Raw genomic sequence first — 13,547 nt, 5'->3', positions numbered from 1 at the left:
TGCCTTTGTAGCAAACTGGCAGGAGCGCTGTGTATGGCCTCCCCGCCGGCTTCTCTGGTTTAAATGTCCGAAGGACGAGAACTGCGCCGTAGTCGGGCACATGCGCAGTATGTTCTGGTTGCTGAGCTGTGCAGCAGCGCTGAAGATGTCAGCACTGAAGCCTTTGGAAGGTATGTTGATCGCAAGAGGGATTGATCGTTTGGTTACTAGAATCTGTAGAAGAGTGAGTATGGATCTCAGGGGAGTCAGGATATTGGGTGAGAGGAGTATAGAATGTAAGGGGGAGGAGGATAATTGGTAAGAATAATGACAAAATGCCTTTCTAAAGGAATTAATACCATGGTGGTAATTAACTTGCTGTGTCAATGACACACATAACCCATATGTGCACATATGTGATGAAATCGCTGTTCCATAGACACATGTCTTGGGGAATATGACTACATATGTATTTTATGAATTATTTATTAATCACTTATCAATTTATGCATCATTTATATATTTATAGATTTTTATGCATTCTTATGCATCTTTTATGTTTAAATGTTGAAAAAAACAGCACTTCAGGAGATATCCAATATCGTCTTATTCATGTCCAATAAAAAACACATAACAGGGCAAGGTGCATAGGAATTTCACACTGAGAGAAGGCAGGACTTAGCGCTCAGCTAGCGGCCTTCTCTGCCTTTTGGCTAAGATCAAGTGTAGTCTCTGTACTACCTTGGATCCGACTACGAACTCTGGAAGACTGAAGATCTGAAGAAGGAACCCTGGATTTTTGAAAAGATTTGGAAGAGTTGCTGCTTTTCTTGCTGCTTCTTGGAAAAACCTTGGATTATCTCTGGGATTACTTTTCTTCTTCAAGACTTCTTCTTTGTTTCTTCTGGAAGGAATTTCTGCCGGTGGAACCTTGTTCCTAGCGATCGGCTAGTAACCTCCGGACCAAGCAGGAAAATCTTCATTGCTTTCTCCCCCTGGGGAAAGCTCTGCTGAGGACCCTGCTCAAGGATTTCTGAACCTTTTTCTTCTTTAACCCCCCAAGCAAGCCGAAGCCATGGCTCCAGCAAGCAAGGAGGCAAGGAGTAAGAAGCAGAAGACCCCCAAGGAAGCCCCAAGACTGGAGGAGGAAGCCCCAAGACCCGAGGCTGAAACCCCAAGACTGGAGGCTAAAGACCCAGGACCCGAGGTACAGACCCCAGGACCTGCAGCTGTCCCCAACCCCGAAGCCCCCACCACTTCTCGGGTTCAGAAGCCACCCAGGAGCCCCCAAAGCTCCCTCCCTACATGAGGGATACGGTGGCCCTGAAACTGAAGGAGGTGGACGGAAGGGTGCGGGACATGTCCAAGGACGTCTTCTGTAAGAAGATGCTGCTGGACCAGGGGATCCTGAGCCACGAGATCTTTGGGATCCAAGCCATGGTTGCCGGGATCTTTTATGTGACTTTCATATCCATGTCGGTCTGTAAGAGGTACTGGGAAGCAGTGAAAGCTGCGACGCCGGATTCCCCCTTTTCCAAATTCTTATGCAGCTGCCTGCTACAGATGGAGGAGAGGAGGATCATCGTGTCAATGTGGAACCTGCGGACCCACGGCAAGGACATCGAGACATTCCTCCAAAGGTACTGCACGGTGGTGAGGGGTCCCAAAAAGGTCCTGAACTGCTACAACCTTTGGATGGGCAAGTGGGCTGCGACAGTCCTGCTGCAGAAGGATTCTGTATCAGAAGACGGTTTCAAACACCTGCCCCAAGCATTCATGTTGGGCAACTCCCACGGCCTTATCTATTATCCGGATATGCTGCAAACCTGCAGGAGGTGTGACAAGATGGGTCATCAGATGAAGGCCTGCAAGGAGGAAGCCTGCAAGAATTGCAGGGTTACAGGACATGAAACCAAAGATTGTCCCAGAAAATCTACTTGCAACCTTTGCGGCCTGACTGGACATGTCTACAAAACCTGTCCACAAAGGAGGAAAACGTGGGTGGAGGTGGCTGCCTCGGCTCCGGGAAAGGGCTTTGAAGCTCGCTCCCCTGCTGAGACAACAAAGAAACCCAAGGCAAAGGTGTCGAGTGACCAACCGGCAGAACAAAAGAAGGCGTCAAAGAAGGTGACTCAGACGTCCAGGAATGTGGCCAAGGTGTCAAAACTGCAGACGGGTAAGACAAAGAAGGTGACACCTTCCCTCCCTCCCTCCCAGGCCAACTCCAAACCCTCCCTTCCCCCCACTGAGACCACCATCACCCCCATAGTTGGGGTCTCAGCAGTTCAGCCACCAGCCCATAAGGCAAACCCCCAGGAATCAGCGGCACTAACCCAAACCCCTCCCCCCGCTGCTGATCCCCTAGCCTACATGGTGGAGAACTTCCCCCTCCTCCCCCAAGCCCTTGTCTCTTCTTCTGTCTCCACAGATCCAGACACTGAGACAAAGGCAAAGAAGAAAAGGAAGAGGAAGCAGGTGGAGAGCCCAGTAGCAGAGACCTCCAGGAAAATAGTACTGGTGGAGAACGAACAGCCCTCCACTTCCGCTATAGACCGGACTCTGGAAGAAGAACTCGGGACGATACTAGAGGACTACTATCCTGAGTGTCCCGGCTACCACGACCTGCCAGAACCCCTCAATCCGATGATAGACGAGATGCTGGAAATGGCAGAAGGATCCCCGATCCTCCAGCAGGCAAAGCCACCAGACGGGATAGGTCACTAGGGCTGTATCGTCACAACCTAACCACCCTCTTTTTCTTTTTCCATGATGGCGAATCTAACAATTTTCTCCATAATTGTTGGAAGCATTAGAGATAAGTTTCGTTGTTCGACTGTACTAACCTTTCTTGCCTCCCAACCAGGTGATGTTTTTATGTTGCAGGAATGTGCTCTCCTCTCCTAGGTCCTACCAACATCTGGCCAGGCAGTGGAGTCTCGGCCCGTCCTACTGGTCCGGGGGGAAGGAGGGTGTCTGTAAGTCTGCAGGCACCGCCATCCTTCTCAGGGGAAGGGCTTTCACGCTTGATTCCGTCCAGGAGCTAGTCTGCGGCCGACTTCTGGTCGTAGATGGCTCCTGGGCGGGTGAGCCCGTGCGGCTAATCAGCGTGTACGCATCCCCTGACAAGGGTGAGTGTCTGGAACTTTTCCAGAATCTCAGACCTCAGCTTGCCACCACCCGGGCCGTAGTGATGGCCGGAGACTTCAACTGCCCCATAGAGGAAGACGGGCGCAGCTCCGGCTCCTCGAGCAAGCTTGATGTCACATCCAAACTGCTCATAGAGATGGTAACTGAAGCATCCTTAAAGGACGCGGTGGGTTCCATGGGGTGCGGCTCCGTGAATTACAGTGGAGTCGCCCCGATGGCTCACTGCGTTCCCGGATAGACTTCGTGTTCACCTCTAGAGCGATCAAGCCGTGTGGGTATTCTATGGTCCCCTGCTTCTTCTCTGACCACAGGGCCGTCCAGGTTCGGGGCGCCCTGGGCCATGGTTTTCCAACTTGCCCGGGGTCCTGGAAACTGAACTGTGCCTTGCTGGAACAGGAGGGAGTGCAGGAGGAGCTTAGAGAGGCCTACATGGTTTTGAGGAATGACAAATGTTTGTTTGCTACTGTCAGTGAATGGTGGGAGTATGTTAAAGTGTCTTTCAGGACAAAGGCAGGCGGCAGGCGGCCAAAGTGAAAAAGGACTTCAGAGAGCTCCAGCGTCAGCTGAGATCACTGCAAGACCTCCATCACTGCCGCTGGGACGTCAGAGAGGAGCTGGAGGACACCAAGAAGCGTCTTAAAAGTCACTTTGAGGACTTTTGTGCCAAAATGGACAACCTGGAGAGGGGTGAGAAGTGCAACTCTTTCTTTTTTAGGAAAGTCCACGTCGGCCACACGCCCCTGACTGAGCTGCGCGACAAAGCCGGAAACATGCAGCGGGGCAAAAACGCAGTGATGGGAGTCGTCGCCGACTTCTACAGCAGCCTCTACGCCCCGAAAACCACAGACACAGAAGCCGCTGAGAGGTTCCTAGCAGGTATCACTAACCCCCTTGATCCTGCAGGTCCTGCAATGGATGCCCCTTTGACGGTGGACGAGCTGCTCTCTGCCGCTAAATCCTTTAGACCCGGCAGGACTCCGGGCAGTGACGGTCTCCCAGCAGAGCTCTATGTAGCACTGGGGGACCTCATCTGCCCGGACTTGCTGGAGCTCTTTGAGGAGATGGTGGTTAAGGGCAGTATGCCGCCGTCACTGAGGCAAGGAATGATCACGATCCTGTACAAGCGGAAGGGAGAGAGGTGTGACCTGAAGAATTGGCGTCCCATCTCGCTCCTCAACGTGGACTACAAGATCCTTGTAAAGGTCCTAGCAAACAGACGTCCAAGGACGTCTTCTGTAAGAAGATGCTGCTGGACCAGGGGATCCTGAGCCACGAGATCTTTGGGATCCAAGCCATGGTTGCCGGGATCTTTTATGTGACTTTCATATCCATGTCGGTCTGTAAGAGGTACTGGGAAGCAGTGAAAGCTGCGACGCCGGATTCCCCCTTTTCCAAATTCTTATGCAGCTGCCTGCTACAGATGGAGGAGAGGAGGATCATCGTGTCAATGTGGAACCTGCGGACCCACGGCAAGGACATCGAGACATTCCTCCAAAGGTACTGCACGGTGGTGAGGGGTCCCAAAAAGGTCCTGAACTGCTACAACCTTTGGATGGGCAAGTGGGCTGCGACAGTCCTGCTGCAGAAGGATTCTGTATCAGAAGACGGTTTCAAACACCTGCCCCAAGCATTCATGTTGGGCAACTCCCACGGCCTTATCTATTATCCGGATATGCTGCAAACCTGCAGGAGGTGTGACAAGATGGGTCATCAGATGAAGGCCTGCAAGGAGGAAGCCTGCAAGAATTGCAGGGTTACAGGACATGAAACCAAAGATTGTCCCAGAAAATCTACTTGCAACCTTTGCGGCCTGACTGGACATGTCTACAAAACCTGTCCACAAAGGAGGAAAACGTGGGTGGAGGTGGCTGCCTCGGCTCCGGGAAAGGGCTTTGAAGCTCGCTCCCCTGCTGAGACAACAAAGAAACCCAAGGCAAAGGTGTCGAGTGACCAACCGGCAGAACAAAAGAAGGCGTCAAAGAAGGTGACTCAGACGTCCAGGAATGTGGCCAAGGTGTCAAAACTGCAGACGGGTAAGACAAAGAAGGTGACACCTTCCCTCCCTCCCTCCCAGGCCAACTCCAAACCCTCCCTTCCCCCCACTGAGACCACCATCACCCCCATAGTTGGGGTCTCAGCAGTTCAGCCACCAGCCCATAAGGCAAACCCCCAGGAATCAGCGGCACTAACCCAAACCCCTCCCCCCGCTGCTGATCCCCTAGCCTACATGGTGGAGAACTTCCCCCTCCTCCCCCAAGCCCTTGTCTCTTCTTCTGTCTCCACAGATCCAGACACTGAGACAAAGGCAAAGAAGAAAAGGAAGAGGAAGCAGGTGGAGAGCCCAGTAGCAGAGACCTCCAGGAAAATAGTACTGGTGGAGAACGAACAGCCCTCCACTTCCGCTATAGACCGGACTCTGGAAGAAGAACTCGGGACGATACTAGAGGACTACTATCCTGAGTGTCCCGGCTACCACGACCTGCCAGAACCCCTCAATCCGATGATAGACGAGATGCTGGAAATGGCAGAAGGATCCCCGATCCTCCAGCAGGCAAAGCCACCAGACGGGATAGGTCACTAGGGCTGTATCGTCACAACCTAACCACCCTCTTTTTCTTTTTCCATGATGGCGAATCTAACAATTTTCTCCATAATTGTTGGAAGCATTAGAGATAAGTTTCGTTGTTCGACTGTACTAACCTTTCTTGCCTCCCAACCAGGTGATGTTTTTATGTTGCAGGAATGTGCTCTCCTCTCCTAGGTCCTACCAACATCTGGCCAGGCAGTGGAGTCTCGGCCCGTCCTACTGGTCCGGGGGGAAGGAGGGTGTCTGTAAGTCTGCAGGCACCGCCATCCTTCTCAGGGGAAGGGCTTTCACGCTTGATTCCGTCCAGGAGCTAGTCTGCGGCCGACTTCTGGTCGTAGATGGCTCCTGGGCGGGTGAGCCCGTGCGGCTAATCAGCGTGTACGCATCCCCTGACAAGGGTGAGTGTCTGGAACTTTTCCAGAATCTCAGACCTCAGCTTGCCACCACCCGGGCCGTAGTGATGGCCGGAGACTTCAACTGCCCCATAGAGGAAGACGGGCGCAGCTCCGGCTCCTCGAGCAAGCTTGATGTCACATCCAAACTGCTCATAGAGATGGTAACTGAAGCATCCTTAAAGGACGCGGTGGGTTCCATGGGGTGCGGCTCCGTGAATTACAGTGGAGTCGCCCCGATGGCTCACTGCGTTCCCGGATAGACTTCGTGTTCACCTCTAGAGCGATCAAGCCGTGTGGGTATTCTATGGTCCCCTGCTTCTTCTCTGACCACAGGGCCGTCCAGGTTCGGGGCGCCCTGGGCCATGGTTTTCCAACTTGCCCGGGGTCCTGGAAACTGAACTGTGCCTTGCTGGAACAGGAGGGAGTGCAGGAGGAGCTTAGAGAGGCCTACATGGTTTTGAGGAATGACAAATGTTTGTTTGCTACTGTCAGTGAATGGTGGGAGTATGTTAAAGTGTCTTTCAGGACAAAGGCAGGCGGCAGGCGGCCAAAGTGAAAAAGGACTTCAGAGAGCTCCAGCGTCAGCTGAGATCACTGCAAGACCTCCATCACTGCCGCTGGGACGTCAGAGAGGAGCTGGAGGACACCAAGAAGCGTCTTAAAAGTCACTTTGAGGACTTTTGTGCCAAAATGGACAACCTGGAGAGGGGTGAGAAGTGCAACTCTTTCTTTTTTAGGAAAGTCCACGTCGGCCACACGCCCCTGACTGAGCTGCGCGACAAAGCCGGAAACATGCAGCGGGGCAAAAACGCAGTGATGGGAGTCGTCGCCGACTTCTACAGCAGCCTCTATGCCCCGAAAACCACAGACACAGAAGCCGCTGAGAGGTTCCTAGCAGGTATCACTAACCCCCTTGATCCTGCAGGTCCTGCAATGGATGCCCCTTTGACGGTGGACGAGCTGCTCTCTGCCGCTAAATCCTTTAGACCCGGCAGGACTCCGGGCAGTGACGGTCTCCCAGCAGAGCTCTATGTAGCACTGGGGGACCTCATCTGCCCGGACTTGCTGGAGCTCTTTGAGGAGATGGTGGTTAAGGGCAGTATGCCGCCGTCACTGAGGCAAGGAATGATCACGATCCTGTACAAGCGGAAGGGAGAGAGGTGTGACCTGAAGAATTGGCGTCCCATCTCGCTCCTCAACGTGGACTACAAGATCCTTGTAAAGGTCCTAGCAAACAGACTAAAGGGCGTCATAGGGAAGATAATCCACCTGGATCAGACCTGCGGCATGCCAGGCCGCAGGATTGAAGACAGTCTAGGCCTCATGAGAGACACGGTGCATTACATCAGAAGCCGTCGCATCCGCGCAGCCTTGGTCAGCCTTGATCAGGAGAAGGCCTTCGACCGAGTCTCGCATTAATTCATGGGTAAAGTACTGCGCAAGCTTGGTCTGGGGAAAATGTTTTGTACCTATGTTAACCTGATGTATTCTGATAGGAGGAGCCTTGCAAGGGGGGTAAGGGCATCCCCGACATCCCCACTTTGCTTTGGATTTCTTTTGTGTGTGACATGGTCTGAAGAACTCTGCGAACACCAAGGGACTCTGCCGGAAAGTCCATGTCCCGCTTTTTCCTCCTTCCCTTGTGGCGGGGGCTTGGTTGGGACAAGTGGAACAGCTCCTTCCCTTACAACTGGGAATTGTGAAAGCCTAAAACTCTCCACAAACTCATCAGAGCCTGGGATATTGTGGAGTGTGTTCCGGGGCTGACCACCAGCACCATGGACACCGTGTGGTCCAACATGTTGTGTGAAAGGCTTAACATCTGGCACAAGGACCTGTCATGGATGGCCATCCAGGGGGGCCTCCCCACCCGGTCATTTATGGCAGCCCGTGGTGTCCCGTTGCGGAGGAGACATCATTGCACTTGTTCTGGGAATGCCCCTTTGCTCGAGGCCTGTTGAAAGCTCTGGATCACGAACTGCTTCTTTCTGTGCCCACGAACACCTTGACGTGCCACGCTGCACTTTATGGCCTGTTCCAAGGCACCCACACGGTGGGGGCCATCCAGGATGCCTGGCGTCTTATGAACTGCTTCAAAGACGTCTTGTGGTACGCCAGGAGGCGCCTCACCCTTCACAGAGAAACTTTGTCCATCCAGGACTGTCACCGGCTAGTCTTGAGCCAGCTCAGAGACTACGCCTCCCTTGACAGCAGGGTGGACTTAGAAGAAGAGGACTGACAAGCCACTTCTTCATTTTTCTCTTGTGGACTTTGTTTTTCTTGTTTTATCTGACCATGGACTTTACTTAGGGAGTTATGGGACTTTGCCTCTGTCTACATAGATGGAGGCATCCAGGAGGAAGAAGACTTACCATCCTCTCCCCCCCCCCCCCCTCCACCTCCCTCATGTGTCTGTTATTTTTTAATAAAGCTTCGGGCCTGTGACAACTTACCTCCTTTCTCTCTAGATTTGGGGACTTTGACACTTCCTGTTCTAATTAGCATAATCTATTCCACTTTGGTAGGCTACAAAAGGTGCGTTGGGAGTCATCTTTATTTGACTCCTGGAAATTCCAGTTTGCGTTCAAGTCATGATCCCGTCTCGCTTCCTGCAAAGTCTTGTGAAATGCTGTCCTTTTGCCCAGAGAGAGATAGAAAAAGTATATAAATGATAAAAACGATGAAACTAAAAACAGAGAGTGTGGGTCCCCTTAGAAATAACATGGGGGTCATGGTGGAAGGAGATGAGGAAAGGGCCAGTCTACTGAATGTCACCTTCTCAACTGTCTTTACCCAGGAAAATCCCCTGGTGGAAGACACAATGAGGAATAATGTAAATTCTTTTTGGAATGTCAACAGTTTAACCCAGGAAGAATTACGGCGCCGCCTCGCAAGCACTAAGATAGATAAATCACCGGGGACAGATGGCATACACCCCTGGGTTCTGCATGAACTATGTACCGTGATAGACAGACCGTTATTTTTAATATTTGAAGATTCACTGAGGACTGGTTATGTTCCACAGGACTGGCGCATGGCAAATGTGGTACCAATATACAAAAAAGGATCAAATAGCGATCCTGGAAACTACAGACCTGTGAGTCTAACTGCTGTGGTGGAGAAAATATTTGAGGGGTTTGTTAGAGATGCTATCCTAGAGTATCTCACTGTGCACAACCTTATAACCCAGCGTCAGCATGGGTTTATGAGAGATCGGTCCTGTCAGACTAATCTGATTGGTTTCTACGAGGAGGTAAGTTCAAGACTGGATCTGGGGGACGCTGTGGATGTTGTATATCTGGACTTTTCAAAGGCATTTGACACCGCGCCACATAAAAGGTTGGTATATAAAATGAGACTGCTGGGAATAGGAGAAAATATGTGTATTTGGGTAAGTAATTGGCTTAGTGATAGAAAACAGAGGGTCGTCATTAATGGCACATTCTCAGATTGGGTTGAGGTTACTAGTGGAGTGCCACAGGGGTCAGTATTGGGGCCACTTCTTTTTAATATTTTTTTATTAATGACCTTGTAGTGGGTTTACACAGTCAAGTTTCAATATTTACAGATGATACTAAGCTGTGTAAAGTAATAAATACAGAGGTCGATAGTTTAGCATTACAGAGGGATTTGTGGAAGCTTGGGAAGTGGGCAGAGAAATGGTTGATGAGATTTAATGTAGATAAATGTAAAGTTATGCACTTGGGCCATGGAAACAAAAAGTATAATTATGTTCTAAACGGTCAATTACTTGGTAAAACTGGAGCTGAAAAGGACTTGGGGGTATTGGTGGATGGTAAATGTAATTTTAGTGACCAGAGCCAGGCAGCTGCTGCCAAAGCAAATAAAATTATGGGATGTATCAAGAGAGGAATAGATTCTCATGATAAAGACATAGTTTTGCTCTTATACAAATCCCTGGTCAGACCACACATGGAATATTGTGTACAGTTTTGGGCACCAGTGTATAAAAAGGATATAGTAGAGCTGGAACGGGTGCAGAGGAGTGCAACCAGAATTATTAGCGGAATGGGGGGATTAGAATACAATGACAGATTACAAAATTTGGGATTATTCAGTTTAGAAAAAAGACGACTGAGGGGAGACCTCAATACAGTGTACAAATACCTGAACGGACAGTACAAGGATCTCTCCAAAGATCTTTTTATACCTAGGCCTGTGACCAGGACAAGGGGGCATCCTCTAGGCCTAGAGGAGAGGCGATTTTACCATCAACATTTACTGTAAGAGCAGTGAGACTATGGAACTCTCTGCCGCAGGAGGTTGTTATGGCAGACTCTATGTACATGTTCAAGAGAGGCCTGGATGCCTTTCTGGAGAGCAAAAATATCATGGGTTATGGGGATAAAACATTTATTTAATTCTTAAAGGTTGGACTTGATGGACTTGCGTCTTTTTCCAGCCTTATATACTATGATACTATGAAAAAGTTTACACCTTCCCTCTCCCCAATTTGGAGACGTGTACATGTGGCGGACTATATATGCCACAGCGGTCTCTCACCTCCACTGTGCTTTTTTTGGCAGCACATATACTAAAATTGGAACTATGCAGAGAAGATTAGCATGGCCCCTGCGCAAGGATGACATGCAAATTCGTGAAGCGTTCCATATTTTATTCCACTCATGTTTTGGAATGACTTGGATTCTAGGATTGCTGCGTGTCGTTCTTTGTGCAGTCAGGAAGGCTTGTCAGCTTGTCCACATCCGCCTAGATTTGGGGACTTTGACACTTCCTGTTCTAATTAGCATAATTTATTCCACCTTGGTAGGCAACAAAAGGAGCGGTGAAAGTCATCTTTATTTGACTCCTGGAAATTCCAGTTTGCGTTCAAGTCATGATCCCGTCTCGCTTCCTGCAAAGTCTTGTGAAATGCTGTCCTTCTGCCCAGAGAGAGAGAAAAGGCTTACACCTTCCCTCTCGCCAATTTGTAGACGAGAACATGTGGTGGGCTATATATGCCCCAGCAGTCTCTCACCTCCACTGTGCTTGCTTTGGCAGCACATATACTAAAATTGGAACGATACAGAGAAGATTAGCATGGCCCCTGCGCAAGGATGACACGCAAATTCGCTAAGCATTCCATATTTTATTATACTCATGTATTGGAATGACGTGGATTTTAGGATTGCTGCATGTCGTTCTTTGTGCAGTCAGGAAGGCTTGTCAGCTTGTCCACATCCGCTTAGATTTGGGGACTTTGACGCTTCCTGTTCTAATTAGCATAATATATTCCACTTTGGTAGGCTACAAAAGGAGCAGTGGGAGTCATCTTTATTTGACTCCTGGAAATTCCAGTTTGCGTTCAAGTTATGATCCCCGTATCTCTTCCTGCAAAGTCTTGTGAAATGCTGTCCTTCTGCCCAGAGAGAGAGAAAAAGCTTACACCTTCCCTTTCCCCAATTTGGAGACGAGAACATGTGGTGGGCTATGTATGCCACAGCGGTCTCTCACTTCCACCGTACTTGCTTTGGCAGCACATATACTAAAATTGGAACGATACAGAGAAGATTAGCATGGCCCCTGCGCAAGGATGACACGCAAATTCGTGAAGCGTTCCATATTTTATTCCGCTCATGTTTTGGAATGACGTGGATTCTAGGATTGCTGCGTGTCGTTCTGAACTGCAAGAGCACTGGTGTCATCTACATAGCCTAATGTGCGTGCCCTAAGATATATTTCAGAAAAACAATTCAGGAATTAAGAAGACGCATATTTTCCCATCTGAGCACGATTCCTACTGATAAAGAGACCTCATTGGCAAAACATGTCAAATTATGCCATGAAGGTAGGATGGACCACTTAAGATTCTGGGCCATTAATCAAATAAAACCAAGCCCCCGAAAGGGCAACATTGATAAAAAAAAATTGTTACAACTTGAAGCTCGTTGGATAGATAACCCAAAAGGTTTAAATGAGGGCTTCACCTATACTTCTTTCTTGTAAATAAATGTCCAATGTGAAAACACAAACATCTATTTCGGTTCTTGGGGTTGTCTTGTGCATAGACGTTTTTTCATACTGTTCCATACTTGTTACATTGGAATATTATGACACTCACTTACTTATCCACTTATGATCTAGTCTTCATGTAGTTCTAAAGCCAGCGATTGTCTCACCAAAGAATAGAGAAATGAGTACTATACATTTCCATATATTTTACATCACTTACCTTAAAAAAATGATACCCTCCGATGCCCACATTTCTATTACTGAGTTATGATGGTGACCCCTCCACATCTCTGGACCCGGGTCGATAGGGTGACAACATAAATTGTCAATCAAAACACTAAGGAGATACGAAAAACTCTAAGTTTGGGCGCATGCACAAAGAACTTCACGCATGCGCAGTATATCTCCTTTGGTCTGGACATCCCTCTATCAACTTGTGCAGCCGGAATCTACCCGCAACGATTGTAAGTTCCCCCGCATGCGCGTACTCCTCTAATTGAGGGGTGTAACAACCAATAGACACCACATCCTGAAGTTCCTTTTGCGGGTCAGTAACCCATTCTTGATTGAGGTTTTAGGGCAAGCTGACGTCATTCATAACAGCGAGATCTCACACTTAGCCCCGGCACCCCTGAGGCCGCCATGGATGTGGCGAAACATTATGGGGGATGGCTTTATTGTTTAGTTAGGTTTTATTTCGCAGACATAGACATACACTTTGATAGCCAGTTACAATTAGATACTAGCATCAATCAACAACATCGCAACAAAGTATCAGCTGTAATATTGAGTGTATGAACAACTATCACTCATTAGTGACAGCTAGTGTTTGAAAATACATCACTACGATCCTTACCTGTGAATTGCAGACTTCTTCTCCTCTTTCCACCACCCTAGCAAGGGTCTACGAACATCCCTCCACAAAAGCACTATTATAAGCATCCCATTCAAACCTTGATGAATGGTGCTGCAAGGGAATAACAAATAGTATACTACTCTCGGTCACAATTGAAGGATATAAATTACTGCCATACTTCCCTATATACAAATATTGCTGTCTTATGCCAATAAAACAGTACACACAATGGGTCAGTTTTACTTACCCGGTCCTGTCGTGATCCAGCAGCGCGTTCTCTGTGGAGGATTCGGGTCTTCCGGCGATTCACTAAGGTAGTGCGCCCGATGTCCACGAGGTGTCGCTGCTGCGCTGAAGTCCGTCGGAGTTCACGATCCGTTGCTGGGTGCAGATAAGCGCGTGTCAAGCGACACTTTTTTTTCAAAAAAATACGGCGTTTTTTCCTAATCCGTCGGGTTTTTCCGAATCCCAATTTCCGTTGCGTGCATGCCGGCGCCAATGCGCCACAATCCGATCACGTGCGCCAAAAACCCGGGGCAATTCAGGGAAAATCGGCGCAAAACGGTAATATTCGGGTAATCTGACGGAAAAAACGTGATTCGGGCCCTTA

The 13,547-nt window shown here is 49.2% G+C and overlaps 3 non-coding genes and 1 pseudogene across 3 annotated transcripts; all 4 read left to right on the top strand.

Moving 5' to 3' along the window:
• The first annotated feature begins 672 nt into the window (after positions 1–672).
• On the top strand, positions 673–873 carry LOC140071457 (U2 spliceosomal RNA; annotated as a pseudogene).
• Positions 874–10,639: 9,766 nt separating this feature from the next.
• On the top strand, positions 10,640–10,746 carry LOC140071439 (U6 spliceosomal RNA). Its single transcript, XR_011849135.1, has one exon. It is a non-coding gene; the product is annotated as a U6 spliceosomal RNA (small nuclear RNA).
• Positions 10,747–11,114: 368 nt separating this feature from the next.
• LOC140071437 (U6 spliceosomal RNA) lies at positions 11,115–11,221 on the top strand. The gene has a single exon (XR_011849133.1). It is a non-coding gene; the product is annotated as a U6 spliceosomal RNA (small nuclear RNA).
• A 369-nt stretch (positions 11,222–11,590) lies between these two features.
• LOC140071436 (U6 spliceosomal RNA) lies at positions 11,591–11,697 on the top strand. Its single transcript, XR_011849132.1, has one exon. It is a non-coding gene; the product is annotated as a U6 spliceosomal RNA (small nuclear RNA).
• The last annotated feature ends 1,850 nt before the right edge of the window (positions 11,698–13,547 follow it).

The sequence above is a fragment of the Engystomops pustulosus genome, chromosome 7 (genome assembly GCF_040894005.1).
Source record: "Engystomops pustulosus chromosome 7, aEngPut4.maternal, whole genome shotgun sequence".
Classification (NCBI taxonomy): Eukaryota; Metazoa; Chordata; class Amphibia; order Anura; family Leptodactylidae; genus Engystomops; species Engystomops pustulosus.
Note: the sequence above shows the minus strand (reverse complement) of the source record. Positions and strands in the feature narration are given on the sequence as shown.